Source organism: Lissotriton helveticus, chromosome 10 (genome assembly GCF_964261635.1).
Source record: "Lissotriton helveticus chromosome 10, aLisHel1.1, whole genome shotgun sequence".
NCBI lineage: Eukaryota > Metazoa > Chordata > Amphibia > Caudata > Salamandridae > Lissotriton > Lissotriton helveticus.
In genome coordinates, this window is record NC_136071.1 from 490316322 (window position 1) to 490333062 (window position 16741).

Below are 16741 nucleotides of genomic sequence, written 5' to 3' on the forward strand. Positions count from 1 at the left end.
CTCGCCAACTTCAGACTCAAACAGCTTGTTACGACTCCCACCCACTCCGTTGGACACACGCTCAACCCCATCTTTTCCGCCAGCGACCACATCACATTCAACCACACCATCGAACACCACTGGACCGACCTCCGCTTCGTCCACCCCACCTTCAACAAACCCACCACACACCACCACCAGTAACGAATCCCCCACCGCAGCTGGAACAAGGTTACCGAAGACCTGCTCTTCACCATCCTCGCTCGAGACCCACCGACACAGTCACTCGCAACCTCAAGCAATGGATCGACGACTGCGCCAACACTCTCGCCCCGATCAAAGAACCCTCAAACAGACGCACTGACAGAAGCCAGCTGGTTCAGCGCCGAACTAAAGGAGTTCAAGCGGACATGCCGAAGACTCGAGAAAAAGTGGCACCACAAACAGACACCGGACAGCCACGCAGCCTTCAAGAACGCCAGCCGCAAGCATCACCAACTCATTCGAGCCACCAAAGGGACCTCCTTCAAGGAGCGCATCGACAACAACGCATCCAAGAGCAAAGAGCTCTTCAACATCGTGATGGAACTCTCCAACCCCAGCTCCAGTTCCAATGACTTCCCGCCATCGCAAGACCTATGCGACTCCCTAGCCATCTTTCATTGCAAGATCGCAGACATCCATAACAGTTTCAACACCCAGACAGCCGCCGGCACCACAGACTCACCGCCCACCAAACTCACTAACCTCCGGCTCTCCTGGACCCACATCATCGACAACGACACCATCAAAACCATGAACACCATCCACTCCGGCTCACCATCCGACCCCTGCCCTCACCACATCTTCAACAAAGCAAACCTCATCATCGCACTCCAGCTCTGGAAGATCATCAACAGCTCCTTCGAGTCCGCCACCTTCCGGGAAAGCTGGAAGCACGCCTAGATCAACGCTGTACTCAAGAAACCCACAGCATATCTAAAAGACCTTAAGAACTTCCGGCCCATCTCCCTGCTCCCGTTCCCGGCAAAAGTCATCGAGAAGATTGTCAACAGGCAACTGACCCACTTCCTTGAGGAGAACAACATCCTGGACCCGTCCCAATCCGGATTCCGCAGCAATCACAGCACCGAAACCACCCTCATCGCGGCCACTGACGACATCAGGACCCTACTGGAGTACGACAAAACCGCGGGCCTCATCCTCCTAGACCTCTCGGCCGCCTTTTACACAGTCTGCCACCACACCCTATGTACACACCTCCACGACGCAGGGATCCGCGACAATGCCCTGGACTGGATCACCTCCTTCCTCACCGACAGAACCCAGAGGGTCCGCCTCCCCCCTTTGCAATCTAAAGCCACCAAGATCTCCTGCGGCGTACCCCAAGGATCATCCCTTAGCCCAACCCACTTCAACATCTACATGGCACCGCTCGCCAACATCGTCCGATCACACAACCTTAACATCATCTCCTACGCCGAAGAGACCCAGCTGATCCTCTCACTCACCATGGACCACGCCACCGCAAAATCCAGCCTCCACGAAGAAATGAAGGCCGTCGCCGAATGGATGCAGAACAGCCTCCTGAAACTAAACTCAGACAAGACAAAGGTCCTCATCCTCGGCACCACCCCCTCCGCCAATGACGACTCCTGGTGGCCTCCAGCGGTGGGAGCCGCACCAACACCCACAGACCATGCATGCAACCTGGGATTCATCCTGGACTCATAGCTCTCAATGACCCAGCAAGTTAACGCCGTCTCCTCCTCCTGCTTCAACACCCTCCTCCGCATGCTTTGCAAGATCTACAGATGGATCCCCACTGGAACCAGAAGGACGGTCACCCAGGTCTCGTCAGCAGCAAACTGGACTACGACAACGCCCTCTACGCAAGAACCATGGCTAAACTCCAGAAAAGGCTACAACGCATACAGAACGCCTCCGCACGCCTCATCCTCGACATCCCCCGCCACTCCCACATCACAGCCCACCTAAGAGATCTGCACTGGCTCCCAGTCAACAAGAGGATCACCTTCAAGCTCCTCACTCACGCCCACAAAGCACTCTACAACACCGGACCAGCATACCTCAACAAACGACTCACCTTCGACACCCCGAACCGCCAGCTTCGCTACGCTGACCTCGCCACCGTGCCACACATCCACAGGACGACCACCGGCGGCAGATCTTTTTCCTACCTCGCCGTCAAGACATGGAACACCCTCCCCACCCATCTGCGACAGACCCAGGACCTGCTGACCTTCAGGAGACACCTCAAGACCTGGCAGTTCGAGCAGTAGATGCACCCGCCCCCCCAGCGCCTTGAGACCCTCACGGGTGATTAGTGTGCTTTACAAATAATTGATTGATGTTGTCTCAGCCCGACTGGCCCCCTATCCAGAGCCTGCAGCCTCTTACCGAAGAGGCCGATCTACATAGAATAAAATTGGGCTCCTGATGCTGTTTTGCACTCTACACCTGGCCGCTCTCGTGCCCCTGGTGGAATACTATTTGTGCTGCCTTGGACCTTGCCCTCCACTCACCTTAACTCCTGGAGATTGGTCCTGTAAGTCACAGTGCTGTACATGTTTGCAAAACTTGTTCTTCCTTCCATAAAATTACATTGCAGAGCTCAAAAATTGCATTGTCCACTTTTTGAACTGAAAAGAATTTATATTTAAAAACGTACATACCTGAAAAGAAATTCTCTCATGCATAAACATATATGAAGATATTTGCTATTTTCATAAGTTGGTGTAGATATCGTTCTTGAGTCGTATGTGTCATTTATTGATCATTGTGTGTATTTGCAGATGTTATGCACTCCTCTCTGTTAATCCTAAGGCTGGTCGACCATACTACCCCTAATAGAGCACCTTGGGATTGCTAGAGCAAGCCCCTGTCCACTTAAAAGGGAACCCCTAACTTTGTACATGGTATATCAGATTATTGAGATATCACATAAAGAGCCAGCTTCCTACACAGTGATCAAGAACATACAACTATACAGTGACATCTACAGAAGCAGTCTACATGGTTTCTGTTTTTAGAAGAATTTGTTGTCACTTTAATTAAGAAATTAATTGTGTATCCCGAAGACCTGCAGGGCCAGGATGGGCGGCAGATCCTTCCGCCTTCTGGCAGCACAGAGTTGGAACACTCTTCCCCTTAGACTCCGGATGGAGCCGTCCGAAAAAGTTTTCCGCAAGGAACTTAAAACACATCTGTTCCCCAAATATTGAACTGCTTTTTCCTGGCTGTATTAGGGTTCTTTCGTGCCACTTTTAGCGCGGGGACACACTGACTAGTGTAACCAGGCGCTTTATAAGCTCAGTTAATAATAATAATAATAATTGGTCATTAGATGCGAACGGGCTTAGCTGAGGCTCTTATTAAAACCTGCACACTATAAGACTCTAAAGTTAATAACCTTGTGGGTTTATCAAAAAAATAGTATTATTATAGAAAGTGAAAAGAAGAATTAATAAATCAAATACATTAACATAAATATAGGTATCTAAATTAACATAAATATAGGCATCTAAGTAAAGCTGTAAAATAGACTGTCATAGAGTCCGTCTACCAAGAAAGCCATATTAGATCACTGCAGAACAACTAGCTATGGTCCTAATATTTTTGGGACAGAAGGCACATGCATTTTCATACCTCGACATTATGTAGAAGGGTTGGATAAAAAGGTTTCATTCTTGTCCAATAATAAATCTATTAGTTGGTACAGCACCCCTAGTAACTCATACCTTCTATAGCATTGTATTGGTTAAAGCTATACATATTGAATTAAGGAGATGAAATCTCCGTAAAACTACAGCGGAGCTCAGTTAAGTGGCCTGAACTTGTAATGTATTGGTTAAACCTGTATATATTGAATTAAGGAGATGAAATCTTAAAACTACAGCGGAACTCAGTTAAGTGGCCTGAACTTGTAATGTATTGGTTAAAGCTGTATATATTGAATTAAGGAGATAAAATCTTAAAACTACAGCGGAGCTCAGTTAAGTGGCCCTGAACTTGTAACAGAAACAATTCCTTCTGTTGATTTTTCTGAAACAAAGGCACATTCTAGTGGAACACTCCTACACCTAAAATAAATATGCACTTTAAAGCAGCATTTCTTGAATGTTTGTAAATGTTGCCTGATGCAGCCTAGTTATGCTAACTGAAGCATGCCTACATTTTTCATTATTTTCTATCAAATTAAAACTCTTCAACAAGTGTGTGCAGAAAGTGTGAAAACATGTTGTACTGTCTAATAAATAGGGCACCACTCCCATTTACTGTTAATGTGCTGTCCTTCTCACAGACATTTTCTACTGGACAATGATAAATTGAGGATCTCACGATGTAAATGATGCCACAGCGTTTTGGAACTTTCGCCATCGTGAGCACCTCTAGTTCACTTTCATATCACAGAAGGAGGGTTGACTCCTCTTCTGTAATAGCAGTAAGTGCTAAACTCTTGAGAGTGGGGCATATGCCAGCTGTGTAGAGGTCATTATATGACACGATTACATATTGCGTGACAGCATTATGCCCCCGATTGACAGTGCGTACACTTTGTATTAAGGTTCTTTGTCTTAGGAAAGAATTTTCAGGCAGGTGCTGACTGAGTCCAAATTGAAAAATTCAGTAAAGTTTAAATTAAGCCTCTTGTTTCTCTTTTTAGGTCGATCCTATCAGACATTGCAAGCTTACCATTGGTTGGCTTTATTGGTACTCTCCTTTGCTTGCCTCTTATTCGATGGCTTGCTTTTCCATCTTGTGTTTGTCCCTCCTCTTGAGCATATCCTCTTTACTTGAGTCTTTCTACTGCTCACTATTTGTGAACTACTTTTTTCTTTCTGCTTAAGAACTGCACAGTAGTGCATGTGTTTTTCAGCTCTCTCACTCGTGTAATTTACTCCACCCTCCCTGTGCTCTATTACTCTTCTCTCTGTCGCTCATTTGCTTCTATGGTGTTCGCTTTCTCTTGTGCATCTCTGCCCTCTGTGTGCTCCTTTCTCCCTCCCTCCCCCCACCCACCGTTCCTATGTTTTCCCCCCAAATACCCGCAAGCCCTTTTAAAAAAAATTGTGTTTAATTTTTTTTATTTTCAGACTTAAAAAATTAAAGCAAATGGCACAGACACTAACTACCCTGTTGGTATACATTCTGATGCTTCTGCTTGTCAGTGGAATGACACGATCACCATTATATATATATATATACATATATATATATATATATATATATATATATATATATATATATATATATATATATATATATATAATGCTGTCAGAATCCCTATGCTATACAGCCCCTCCTAAAGCAATTGCCAAAGCCAGTAGATCCCAGAGATGGGGTTTGACAATGCTTGTTTTTTGTTTTTAAATCAATGGTCAAGAAGAAAGTTCTTGTGCCCTGTGTTATGTTCTATGAAGAGTAGAAAAATGTAGAGCTGCTTTCCTTTGTTTGATGACTTTGAAATCTCCTTACCTAAGCTTTGCAGTTTCACAAATCCTTAGGGCAGTTCAGATAGAGCTTTCGTAATTTAATATTGCACTTCTGCTGTTCCAGGTAAATCTGTTTTATGTGTTATTTAGTAAGAACTGCATGGGAGGGGTACTGTATTTATACTGTTAATTAAGATGCCGGCCCTAGGCACTCTTCAATATCATAAGTATGTACTTTTTATATCTGTGGTTTCGATTGTACGTTCTTCCCTACTGTGAATTTTAATAGATTTAAATAGTTATCTCAATGGGTTTGTACATGTGATGAATAATTGATGTTTTTCTGGATCAACGTGATCTAAATAAACTATTTAATAAATGATCTACTTAACTAATTGAGATTTGCTGTGACTGGAGGGCACCTGCTGAATATTCCGTGGTGTTGACCATGACACACATGGGCCTCATTGTCACTCTTCGGAACAGAATGCTGTCTATTCTTAACTCATTTAGAACATAAACTACAGCTCCTGTAAAGGAAACTGGCCATACACAACTGGAACACCAATTTCCAAAATGTTAGCTATTTCTCTGTCAGTGCACTATCTGGCTCACACGTTTGTCATTTACTATGCAACCGTGACCTTTTGCGAGCTCAGTGTCCTTCATCGTCCTTGCTTTTCCTTCACTTCAGCTTTTAATATAGTCTTACACCATAGGACGCCTAAACTGTCCTATAACTGTATTGTAAACATCTTCCTCTCCTTCAAGCCTAACATTTATCCATAGGAGCTTGGGTTGGCCCCATCCTTTTCCATTCGAATCGAATTTGAAACTTTATTTCGATTCATAAAAACAGAATCATAAAAGTATAACATAGCATATAATACAATTTAACCATGCAATGGTCTTTCAAACATTATAGATTTCAATACATGGTTTACAAATCAATGTAAAAAATTTTTATATGTTAAAAGAGCCAATTTATCGATACACATACAATAAATGAATATTAGTGCCCAGCTCCAGACTAATCGCATTTAAGGGAGTCAACAATCCATGACATTAATTAATATCGGTTTCTGATGCTAAGTGCTACTCTGATAAAACTAAGAACAGCATTGCATATTGCTGGGGTGGATAGTGAGAGTAGATGTTCGTATCCCTCTTTATAGTATTGAGATACAAGAGATAACAAAATTGGTCTAATAAATCTACTCCTTGGATCTTTGTACAAGGAACAAAAAAGTATTAACTGGAGGGTGTTTTGAGAAACTTTATTGTTACAAGCACAGAAGGGTAAACTCTCACACCAGCCCGCCTGGTGTGGGAATGCAAATAGAAAATGTAATGTTTCCAAACGAAACCTAGTTAAGTAAAAGCGCCATTGAGTCTGCCCTATATATGTAAGATAAGGTTGGTGATACAACCTCCCCCTATGGTAGACCGCACTCTCGCTGCTTTGCAGCATGCCTAAGTTTGAGCGATAGGCCTCTTTGGTTAATTGCTTTGTTTCGACGCCAATAGTATTAGTATTTGAAAAGATCTGGCCCAAACCTATCCTATGGAAGGTATCCTTAACATATGATAACCATGGGATCTTGTCATACTTCTCAAGCTTAAGACAGTCTAATAGTATTTCCTTGGTTAGTTTCAAGTCATTGGAGCGCCAAACCTTAATCCAAAGCAATAAAGGGGAGACGTGGATGATGTCACTCACAAATTCTAAGCCTGCCTCAGTGTGACAAAAGATGTTAACAGTACTTGTTGGAACACATAAGAGGCGTTTTATGAACTTGTTTTCTATTACTTGGATATTGTTGCTGGATTGCATACCCCATACACCCGCACCGTATGTTACAACCGGGATACATTTTGCTTTGTATAGGGATTTCAATTCTGCAACCGGTCTCTGCCCCAATTTGCTGAAAAAACGAAAGATTGCCTCAACAATTTGAGTAGCTTTTTGTGCACGCATTGATGTCAATGGATCCCAGCTTAAGGTTTTGCTGAATAGGTTCTCCAGGTAGTTGAAGCTATCAACTTTCGCAATAATCGAGTCCTTTACCACAAGCCTGCGGGTTTTTACCCCTTTCGGGCCACAGACCATAGCAAAGGACTTGGCAAAATTTACCCTTAGATCTAACCCCTGCATAAAGATTTCAAAAGCATTTAGGCAAATTTGCATGCTATTTGCAGTTAGGGTCATTAAAACCGTGTCATCCGCATAAGATAACATCGGTATACGTTTGCCATTTACCTGGGGAAAATCTGCACAAGTTTCCAACAAAAAAGCTTCCAACCCGTTGGTATAAACCAGAAACAAAAAAGGAGCCAATATACACCCCTGGCGGACGCCCTCAGTCGAGGGTATAGGCTTTGTCATCTCTCCAGTGGGACCGAATCTAATCTTTACTGTGGTAGCAGCGTGGAGTCTACGAAGTAAGGTGACCAAAGGCTCCTCAAACCCCATGGACTCCATCATCTGCCATAATTTTCCCCTACAAACAGTATCAAAGGCACTAGATAAGTCCATGAAAGCCAGGTGAATACAACCACGCTTGGCTCTCATGTACTTACCCATGATCAGCGCCAAATTTAGGCACTGCTCATTAGTGCCCTTTGCCCTCCTGAACCCGTATTGGGACTCAACAATGATACCGTTAGATTCGGCCCAAGATTCTAAACGGGCCAGAATCACTCTACCCATTAATTTGCAGGACGCATTTATTAGGGATATTGGTCTATAGCAACTGGGGTCACACTTGTTGCCTTTTTTAAATATTGGGACCAGCACCGCCTCTTGCCATGAACTCGGGATGCGACCAACCACAACTGCTTTAAACAGGAGTAGTAAAAGCGGGACCCACACATCAGTATTATATTTGAAGAAGTCCAATGGCACTGCATCCGGCCCTGGAGCTTTTAGAGCTATGCCCTTTCTAAGTGCGGCCTCTACCTCAGAAAGGGTCAGTGAGAGGCTGAGTTTGACTGCTGATTCCCTCCTTATATCGGGGAGCCCTTCAAGACAAGTTACAAGAGGAACCCCCTTTGGGTTAAAAATTCCCCCATAATGAGCCTCCCATATGCCCCCTGGAATGTGAGTCTGCAGAGTGTCCTTTTCATCGCTTTTTAAAAAAGGACGATTTATGACCTCCCAAAATAAATGACTATCCTTTAAATCTGAAGCTCTACCCAAATCGTCCCATGCCTGTCTTTTCAATTCACTTTTACGTTTGGTAATGGCGTCTCTATACGTTTTCCTTGCTATTCTAATCAAACCCCTATCACGAGGCACTAAACTTAAAGCTTTTGTTAGGCTAGATTGTGCTTTGTAGCATTCGGAGTCGAACCATTTATGTGTGTTACTCATTTCCCCCCCATAGGTTTCAAAAGGTGGGAGGCCACATTTGTTAGAAGAGCTTCGAAGCTATCAATTATTACATCTGGCTCATTTAGGGGCGTTAGGCAAGCTTCGATTTTTTCTTTGTTCAACTTAAAGATCTCCTTCTCTAAGAGTTTTGCATCCACCCTGTCCCACCTTAGGGTAACCCCCTTGTTCTTACTAAACTTGATTGGATGTTCTACAACCAGCGTTCTCTTGAGCGCGGGGCACAAACTCAGGACAAGTGGGTTATGATCACTTGCTGGATTGACCTGGATCTGAAAATCGTTAATAAGATGAATATATTTTCTAGAGACTAATACAAAATCTATAATACTCATCTGGCCTCCCGCTCCATGGAAGGCAGAAATACTCGAGGGTCTTGAGAAACTGAGCATATCTAAAACACAAAGGTCATTAATAATTATATTATTTAGGGCCTCCCCTTGCTTTGAATGCTTAAAATGTGCCAGCGGAGGCCCATTTAAATCTGCCAGGCCACAGACTCTAGAACCGCTAAACTTACATAAACAACAATTAAAATCGCCTACCCACATAATGAAAAGAGGAGATATACTATTTGTTATTTTGACAATTTCATCTTGTAATTTTTGTATAACCACTGTGGTTTGACGGTCAAATATGTTGTAATACCGATTAATTAAAAGCAAGGGGATTAAGAATAAATCCTTAATTATTAATAGTTGGAACCAAGGGCATGACACCATTGTATCAGTTTTTAAGCTATCATGTTTTATAGAGATGGCTGTCATAAGACCACCCTTAGCTCTTCCGGATTGTGAGGGTTCTGCTGCAACATTGAAAGATTGGTAGCCATCCAAACCAGGGGACCCCCTACTCCATGTCTCCTGAAAACAAGCTATATCGAAGGATTCCACAAGTTTTAACCATGCCGAGTCCTCTAGCCTCCGTGATAGACCAGCTATATTCCACGAGATCAAGCGGAATAGGTGGCTGTCAATCATACTACCCGGATCCTCCGTATATGTAATAATTTGTGACTCAATTCCCTCGTCAGCTCTCAGGATTGCTGCCAGTGAGTTACTACCTGAAGCCAATGGGGTAGATTCTACCTGGCGGGGGCTATTTCTTTCGCCCTGTGGTGAAATATCCACACTCTGCATCCGAACATCTGTCTGACACCCATTTGGAGTTGGTGGTCAATCCACCATCTCCAAACAGCTATATCTGTTCGAGGTGGGGATTCCTCTCCAGTGGTCCCTGAAGTAGGGTTCCTGTGTGGGATATCTATTGGGGTTTCCTCCCCAGTCTGCCCTAGAGGTATGTCTAATGGGATTTCTGCCCCAATCCTCCCACTCTCTATCCAAAGCTCGATGGCCTACACTTTGCCAATTTTGTTCGTAGCCTAAGTCGTTATGAGTCCCAGGGGGATAGAAAAAGGAGAGACGTTTTGTGTCTATCCCTTCAATGGTATATCGGGGACCCCATGAGCAAATATGGTTCACTGTACCGGGGTCCTTGAAGTTAACCAGTATACAATCTCCCTCAATCAGTTTTTTCCCATCGCCCACCCAAGGGACTCTGCGAACTGTTAGAATCTGGCTAGACCAGTAAGATGGTAGAGGGCGATTCTTATTGAGCCAATGTTGAACTTTATTCATTAGTGCCCAAGGAGGTTCATCTGTGGTATCCGACAATACGGGGACACAAGTCAACACAACCACAAAGGGACTTGCCTCAGGGGGGAGGTTAGCAGGAAATCTATTATAAGACTTATTCCCATAATGGTCCCTATTATCATTCTTCATGGGAGCTAGGGGGGGGTATTGATGGTCACCTTGTCCTGAATAACCAGATTTTTGGGTTTTCCAGTAGTTTCCTTCTCTGCTACTACTACTACAGCCGGAGATTTCAAAGTTGTTTGCCCTGCAGCCACTACTTTTGTTACCTGTGAAACAGCAGGTTTGTTTGTTAACAAATTAGCCCCCCCTGGTTTTGATAACCCCGATGGTAGTGGGTCTTTCCTTTTGGAGACACTAAGTAATTCAACTAGTTGTTTTTCAATACGTAGCAAACTGGTTTCTAGCGGTGAGAGATAGGATTTGATTAACTCACCCACTCTTGTTAAAAGCTGGTTATCTATCCCTGTTTCAATATCGTTTTCATTTTCCTTTCCCCCCTCTACTTGGGTGGTCAAAATATCAGTGGACATAATTCCCGGTGGCTCATCTATAGCAGAATTTAATAAACTTTGGTTTCTATTACCCCCCTTCTTCTGTGCAAGGTTATTTAAATTATTTCCCTGATGTTCATGTGACTTTTTTACCCTTTTGGTTTTCTGTTGATTCCTTCTTTTCTTAACGGCCCCCTCTCTCTTACCTCTCAACTGTCTAGTTGCGTCTGGTGTGGTATGCAGTGATAAGTCTGGGGATTTTTCCAACTCCAAGCTAATCTGAGAGTCTGACAGGCATGCTGACGCCGATAGGTCCACCACGTTAGGTAGACTATGTATATCAGCACGCACCTCTATCAGAGAGGATTTTCTAGGCCGATCAGGGGTTTAGGCAGTAGCTAGGTTGCCCAAGGAGGATCGTTTTTGATAGGCAACAGCTAGATCTTGAGAAACTCTACGTTCGAGATCAGCGATGCCTTGGTCAATAAAGGAATTTGCCTTTATTAGAAAATTATCTAACGGTCCAACTATTTGACACCCTTCAGCCGCAGTTTTGCTCCTGGTTCCTCGTGTGGACATTGTTACTTAAAGGAAAAAAGAAAAAGAAAATACTGAACCAGCCAGCTAACTATATAAAAGCAATGTACAAGAATTTTATGCTACAATGGGAAGACATACACACAAGACCTTATAACATAGAGTCAAAGGACTTAGGGGGGGGAGCTCGGTCCGGTCTTACCCGGTCTATAACGGGCTCAAACGGGCCCGCCCTTGGCCCGGGCTTCGCCCGGCGCCGTCCCGCGTTCGCGGTGAGGAGAGGAGTTATGTAGGAGGAGGAGGCGGGGGCGGGAAGAGGCTCCAGCTGCGGCGAGTGACAGGCCGCTCTGAATGCTGGGCCTCGCAGTCCCGGCCCCGTCCTCACTCTCCGGCAGGTCCAAGTTTCAATTCCAAGCCCCAATACGAACAAAGTGCAGGGTCCTCCCTTCTACGGCGATGTTCAATCCAAGGAAATAAGTAGAATAGCGGCGAGAGTTAGCACAGCGTCCTCGGCTTGCGAGCGGCACCTTTTCCATTCAAATTTTCCAATACATCATCATTTTCTTCTAGAGGAACAGAGCTGTTCTATTGTTGTTCTATTATCATATATTCTTTTCTTGGCTAATATTAAATTACATTATGCATGATGTGGTTTCCCTTTATTTGTAGATATCAGGGATATACTAAATCAAACAAGCAATGGCAGAGCCAAAAGTTTTGATGCATGCGCTCACATACTGACAAAAGCAACACAAATTCCTGTTACAGTACAAATGAATTTCTTTGTGTATATGATAATAAATGAGGTAAAGAATTAAATGTGTGATGACAGCTATAAGATAGTCCCTCATGCATGCCAATGTAGGTGGAGAAAATACACTAACTGAGCCAAATGAAAGAAGCTGAGACAAAAATACTCCTGTGGGCTGATCCAAGATGTGATTGACAATGTCTCAAGGTTTCTGAGCTAAAGAAGCCAATGGCTCCTTAAATTATGTACATAATACACTATGTTCGCCATGATCATGGGAGGTGCTGTTATACATCTAACCTAAAGAGGAAAGTGCTACTCTGTCATCCTTTCTAAGAAATAGGAACTTAAGGCTAGTGGCTGGACAAACTTAATGCAAACTATGTATATAAAACCATAGATTTAAGGGTACATTTCAATGGAAGTACTGTTACAGATCAAGGGAAACTGAAATATTGCCTATCTGTACTCCTCTGCTGTAGGTAGTCTGATCCCATGCAAATGGGCTTACATCTGTTGACTCCTCCAAGAGGGTAAAGGCACTCCAAACAGTGGCCATTAGACAGCATCTTTACACTTTGAAAACAATAAATTATTACTAAGTAGGTACCACTGGCAACTTTTCTCAGCTCTGTTGCTGAGCATGTGGACTTAATTCGCAGGCCATTTTTCTAGGCTATTGCTAGTCCAAACACGACAAGGACAACTTCCAAAGCAGTGCCTACCTCAAACACTGACATGTAGTCTCCCTTGTCTTTCTGGTACCTCATTTCCTACCGATGACTTCCTATGTGGCAAGATATCTCAGGGTATTGATCACCCTCTTCTAAAATGTGTGTTAGATCAATAACTAAATGGTGCAACTATTTGCCCAATGCCTCCGTATTTTCCTCTTCAAAAATACTCTACTTTCTAGAGTATTCATGTAAACAATTGATTCAAACTTATTCCAACCTAGTCTTAAGGGAAACATTTAAAGAGATGTATGAATTAACTTGTTAGGCAAATTATTTTCTGTAGAGTTGTGTAAGTAAGTGAAGTACATTGCAAATGTAAAATCAATTCAACACAATTGGTGCATCGTAAAGGAATGATTTATTTTGTCCATGAATGAGCATTTGTTTTAAATTTAAATAGGTCTCTACATTTTCAGTTTAACAGCTATGAGCAGCATAGGATTGGTAACGCGGGCAGTCGGGTATTGGCCGATGGGCTAAAGGGTCACCAGTGGGCCAGTTTTTGTCAACCGACCCACAGAGACTTATTGTCTTCCCAACCAGGCCACTGTAAAGTGGGGTCATCATCATGAGCAAGGAAGCTCTGAGGGGGTTGCTTTCAGCAGCGTCACTAGGCCAATGTTGTTCTGTTCGCTGTTGACTTTAATTTTGGCCTCCCGTGGGTCCGGCACAGAAGCCCAGTAGCAATGTCCCACTCCCCTGTTGTGGGCCATCATCACCTCGGCTCCCCTGCTTTTGTTCACCCCTCCCCTTCCCGGCCATAACGCTGAGGATAAGGTTGACTGGGCTGGGGAGAGTAAGTTAATGGCCTTGCTGAGGGCCTGTTGTTGGCTCCTCAGCTACAGTGTCTTTCAGGCCGTGGGCATGGCTGTATGTTTGCATAAACCTTGCTGTGAAGCACCTTTCCCAGAGCAGAAAATTGAGATAATGTAATGTTAGGGTCAGAGCTGCCGAATGTGGAACTATGGTAATAGGTTTGAGTCCCAGCCTCACTGCAACATCCTGTGATTCTGGGCAAATGACTTAATTAGGCAAAGGTCTAAAATAAAAATGAATTTGATCTTCTTAATGTAGCTGGTGCTCCTATAATTGCGCCCTTTGGCCGAGTTTACGCTATATAAAACTACAATAAAAAAACATAACCTTCTGTTTGCTCATTTTTTAAGAATCTGCAAAGGCTGGAACTTAATAATGAGAGAGGATTCTTTATTCAATTATAAAAGAGTCTGTATTCCTTCTTAACATGGCTTTTCTCCCTTTGTTTAGTTTTAACTCTCAGTCATGGATCATTAAAGAAGCTTTAGACCACATTTTAAACTGCTTTCACCTTAGGTTTACTGCTCAAACTTTTAAAGTACATATCGATCGGGGGGATACCAGCTTTAGGTGATTTTCCTAATTTCCGTACTGGCAAGGGCATTAAAATACTGGTAATGCTGGTTTAAAAAAAACAGCCAGGTAGCAAACAAAGCCATATCAGGAGTTGTGACCTTTAGCAACAACAACAAAATGTCCCAGGGTTCTATGTATGGTTATGTAAGCACAGTTTAGCAAAAAACATATATATAGACAAAAGCATTCTATATCATCAAAGGAATAAACTAAAACTTCATTGTGTCAGCCAACACTTGAATAATACACATGAATACAAGAAAATTGATATATCAAAAATACATTTGTATTGTTTATTTATACAGATATTTTAAAAAAACAAGATATCGTTAAAAGCATAAAAGTCATACACATTTAATATACATTTTATTTCAGAAAACTAAAGTCGACCCAGCGTTTCGGTGATATTCGATTGATGTTTCACCTTCTTCAGGACAGTTTTCTCACTGTTTTCATGGGGATTCTACAGTGTCTGTGGAGTATTCCTTTGGAGTGGTGGAATCACTCACAATAAATATAAATTATAATGATTTCAATTCATTAGGACCTTGGAGGGAGCCACCGTGTCTTTGTATTTAAAAATGCACTGGGCGTATGCTAAAAGACGCAACTATTCAAGAAGCCTGATGGGGTCTGCTTATCAGTCACGGTTAGATTTCATCAATACTCGGGGCGTCGCAAGGGTATTTAACCCCAACTTCGTTCTTTGGTCGTTTTATTTGGCAAACCCCGTTGTGCAGGTATATATTTCTTCTTCCTTGTTCCTTTTTAATTCTTTTCTTGAATAGGCCTTAAAAAGAAATTACCGCCTCCCTGCATCCATCCAAAGTCCCGTTTTCATCTATCACCTGGGACACTTTGTTGTTGTTGCTGATCTTACCCAGTCCCTATTGGAATCAGTAGGGTATCTCCCTTCCTTTGTAAACCTTTAGTTGTGACATTTAGGCCACTTTATTTACTTTGCCCACCCAGCCAAAATTTAGTGCTTCTAGTTTTCGCCAATGTTTCTGGCTCTATGAGCTTTAAAATACATAATTTATCAAACATTTCTATAAAAATGAGCCAGATGAGACTAGCCAAATGCTGTTTCGTGAACGGACGTGATCCAGGAATGTGGGCCACTTTTTTGGGAGTGCCCGGGCCGACTTGTGATCCCAATCCGACCCTGGCTATGAGGATGCATATATTCTAAAAACTGGTTACACAGAGGTACACACATCCTCCACCTTCCCACGCTTCTCCCACCCCCAAAAAAATACCAGCAACAGATTCAACTACTGGTTGTAAGTGTAAGAAGGCACAATATACATATATTTTGTGAACTCAATCACAATGTCAGTTTTTCAACTCCAATCTTATCAAAAGGCAAAGATATTCATCAGGACGCGTACTCCTTTTTTCTGTCCAGGAAATGAAACTGTTTTATTCGTGAGATTCACAGGGTCTTACCATAAAGGTCTATCTAAATTAATTATCATGAAGGCCACTTAATAATGAAAAACCGTGATTCATTGGCCGCAGACTCAAAACTCTCTCAGCAAACTTAAAAGATTATGGAGTCTCTTGTTTTACAAATTGGTTTCTCTCAATTTCACACCCATCTATTAATTATCAGAATGGCATTTTGAAGTTTCACATTTGTCCAGTCACAATTCTGCACATCAATGAATGTCTGAGTTCATTCATCTTAGCCTGGCATCTGCAGGCAATGTTATAGCATAGAAAGATGGCAACTATGCAATTTTAGTTTAAACTTGAAGGAGATAACTACAAGTGGAGTCACAAATGGATTGGCATATGGACGTCTTTGGGTTGCAGTGGGCGAGCAGGCTTTTTAACATGTCAGTGGTTTGATGCGACTCCAGGGATGACTTTACCTTTCATCGTTGCTCGGTCAATTTTGAAAAATAACATCTGTTTTTTGACCGTGCTAAGCAACAACACAACTGTAACGGCACCCTCACATTATTGTTATCCTACTCTTCTTGGAAATTTAGAGGTCCTTGGAAAATACACACTCCATCTTACATGCCTCCTACCATGTACTATATTGTGTGTGGCACGCACCAATTTATGACCTGTCAGTTTCTGTGGCCTCCCATATTAGTATAGAGGTGTTCTCACCCACCCCAAATGCACCTTTTTTACATTTCTCCACAAATATAGGTATAGCATTTCAGTGTATTCTTTACTACCAGCATGTCTAACCTCATTTCTATTGTAATCCCCTCTAGGAGGAAAGATGGATTCAAGGACTATAGCTGTTCACTTCCTGGCTGCTCAGCACAGGTTTTAAAGTGGAAAATATTTTTAGGATTTTAGTGCTATTGTGACATTCGCATTGGGATC

The 16741-nt window shown here is 42.9% G+C and overlaps 1 protein-coding gene across 1 annotated transcript in view; it reads left to right on the top strand.

Annotated features, from left to right (window-relative positions):
• The window catches only part of EME2 (essential meiotic structure-specific endonuclease subunit 2), a 175961-nt gene that overhangs the window by 6285 nt on the left and 152935 nt on the right, over positions 1-16741 (top strand). The window lies entirely within an intron of this gene.